Source organism: Sminthopsis crassicaudata, chromosome 5 (assembly GCF_048593235.1).
Source record: "Sminthopsis crassicaudata isolate SCR6 chromosome 5, ASM4859323v1, whole genome shotgun sequence".
Taxonomy (NCBI): Eukaryota; Metazoa; Chordata; class Mammalia; order Dasyuromorphia; family Dasyuridae; genus Sminthopsis; species Sminthopsis crassicaudata.
In genome coordinates, this window is record NC_133621.1 from 266,622,958 (window position 1) to 266,626,127 (window position 3,170).

A 3,170-nucleotide genomic window follows, 5' to 3' on the forward strand; every position below is an offset into this window, starting at 1 on the left:
TGGGAGGAGAGAGACAGAGATGGGACAGGAGAAGGAAGGTGATTTAAGAAGATTGATTAGTTGGAGCAAATGATTTCAAGAAGAAATCAGTGGGGAAAAGAAGGAACTTGTTGGAAAGGGAGTCATGGAGAGATGACTGTGAGACGGGATGTATTTTTGCAGGAGGAGAACAGCAGTGGAAAGCTGCAGCCATTTTTGGCTGAAGAAAGCAAACTGATCTGGTTACTCATACAACATGTTAATTGAGTGAATATTTGTTTGTAAAATACATAATGGCTTTGTGTTTAATGAATACGATCAAAAATGTGATATATAATCTGAAAGGGCTATTTTAAAAAAGAGTTTAATTGATGTTTTTAAAAACTTTTCAGATTCTTTTCTGTGAAAATAGAGTTTTAATTCACTATATTGATGTCAATTATTTAGAGGGACTCCAAGGATAGTAGCTTTTGCCTTTGTCCTTTTGAAAATGTTTTTGTTATGGACAATATGTAGTTTATGATTTTTCTGTGTATTTGGTATTTAAAAAAAGCAAAATGATTGATATAATATTCAATTTATGGAACATCCACTTGAGTATGTAAGAATTGTGTGATCATTCTGGAATTAATTTCTTATTGTTAAAAGTCTTACAATATGTAGATGATCTTCTTGTGGCAGGGAAGAAAAAGAGTGGCCTTGTCCAAGTTACTATCAGTTTGTTAAGTTATTTAAGAGCACAGGATCTGAGAATTTCTTAAGAAACATTGTAATTTGTGAAATGTGAGGTAAAATATTTAGGTCATTGTATGAATGAAGGGAAAAAAGAAATTAGATCCTGAAATTACTTGAGGGAAAGAATGGAAACAGTAAAGGAAAGGGATTGGCACACAGGGCATTGGTCACTGAAATTTTGACTAATCTTATATTGCCTAAGAACATTGCAGTGATTCATGTGCAGGGGCACCAAGGAGGACATTCATTTGAGATAAGGAGAAACTGCTTTGCAGATGAGGAGGCAAAACGGCCTGGAGAAGAGGAATCTGTAAGTACAGAGGAGATGATGGTGCTAATTCTGGCATTTCTGCCTCCAATGCTTCCACCTTCCTTTATCGCAGAAGGGAAGCAGGAAACCCAAAGCCTTGGCGCTCAGGAGGATAAAGAGGGCACTGGCTCCTCCCTGACGGCAGAGAGGTACCGATCACAGCAGGTATGAGACATGTACTCCGAACATTTACATCAGGGCAGTCATTGGGGTTTCCAAGGCCTGTGTGATATAGTGCTAAGTTTGTGGCACTGGTTTGTACATAATAGCAGGCAATTGGTCAGTGGGTGTCCTGTTTGTCAGAGTATGAATAGGGCGGCCCAATGACAAGTCCAAAAAGGAGGAAGGCCCCCTAGTATCAGGCCTTTCCAAAAGCATACAGGTGGACTTTACCAAGCTGCCATCAGTGGGGTGTCTCAGATATCTGCTGGTCGTAGTGGACCATCTGACCTCATGGGTGGAGGCCTTTCCCCTTACATGGGCAACTGCCTCAGCAGTTTGTAAAAGTACTCCTTGAGCATATCATTCCGGGGTATAGGATGGTGGAGCAGGTAGATTCAGACCAAGGCACACATTTCATGACTAAGATCCTCCAATCTGTGGCCCAATCATGGGACTTATATACCCCATGGCATCTGCCCTCATCAGGTAAAGTGGAAAGGATGGATAAGGAAATTAAACAGCAACTGACTAAATTGGAGTTAGAGACACAATTGCCCTGGACCAGGTACCTTCCCCTTGCCTTATTAAGAATTAGAACAAAACCCCGAAGGGATGTGGGATTATCACCTTATGAGTTATTGTATGGTCACCCTTATCTAAAAGGGATTCAAAATTCCTCCTTGGATGCAATGTTTGAGACCAAGGATTTGTTTTTAGGAAAATATGTCATGTCTTTATTGCAACATCTAAAAACTTTACACCTAAAAGGGCTTATTGTTCAGACTCCTCCCTTAGGATTCACAGTGCATAAGTTCCAGCTTGGAGACCAGCGTCCTGGTTCAGACATGGAAGGAGGACAAGCTGACCCTGAGCTGGAAAGGACCGTTCCAGATCCTGTTGACTTCAGATACAGCAACACGCACCAAAAAGATAGGTTGGGCACATCACATTCGAGTCAAAGGTCCCATGGATTTGCTAAAGAAGTGAGCAGTAGAGACTGATCCAGGAACATTAAAAGTGCAGCTGAGCAAAGACTGATTAATTGTGCATGTAAAATCTTTTTGACTTGTCTCATTTGGGGAACTGTCTTGGAACTTTTCTTGTTTGTACTAGATATTACAATTTATTGAACTGTATTGTTAGGAATTAGGGGTATTATATACTAGTAAGGAGAATTGGGTATGAACCAAACCCAAAGGGTTGGAGACTGTGCCTTGTATATGCATATATGCTTTTATGTGGGTACACCCTTTGTATTGGTACCTCGAGAGCTGTGTAGTAAAAGCATCACTGGACCCTGACTAGTACAGTTTAGGGAGATATTGCCTACATCAGACTGGTACAGGGCCATGGATGGGAGAAAGTAAGTGTACATGGACATTTACTTGCAGGTCAGAGAAGGGAGCTATCATAGACTACAGTAGGTATGTGAATAGATGGAATCAAACTAGTATAACTTGTTATGATGGATCAGTAATTCGCTGTATCCAAAGTTCTAATAGCTGGTGGTCTTGATTTGATGGTAGCTGGTGAAAACAACTTTTATGGTATGGACTAATTGCTATCAGTGATATTATTTTGTTACCATTATGTTTACCCTGTATGATTACACTAATAACCAAAATAGTCCACCGATCTCTTTCAAAATTATTGCATCCAGAGGGTGCTGTTAAAATGATGATTCTCCAGAAAAGAGGCTGGAGAGTGTTAGAAGGGGATAAATCTGATAGTGAACTTGATAAACAATGTATGAGCTTGTTAACTGACTTTGAGCAATGTGTAAGTTCTTAATAGAGCATGTGATAAAAATCACTTACATATTAGGAGTGGGGAGCTGTGGGGAGCAAGTATGAAGTAAGGATATTGTGAAGAACTTACAGCAATGTTAAATTCAATGTTTAGGCTACTAATTGCTTAGATTTTTTTATGACATTTATGTCTGTCCAGGCTATCGATGTTTATTTAGGCTACTAATTGTTTAGTT

At 39.6% G+C, this 3,170-nt stretch overlaps 1 long non-coding RNA gene across 1 annotated transcript; it reads left to right on the forward strand.

Moving 5' to 3' along the window:
* Positions 1–488: 488 nt before the first annotated feature.
* LOC141543030 (uncharacterized) lies at positions 489–2,952 on the forward strand. Its single transcript, XR_012482304.1, has 2 exons — positions 489–1,189; positions 1,982–2,952. It is a non-coding gene; the product is annotated as an uncharacterized LOC141543030 (long non-coding RNA).
* Positions 2,953–3,170: the final 218 nt, after the last annotated feature.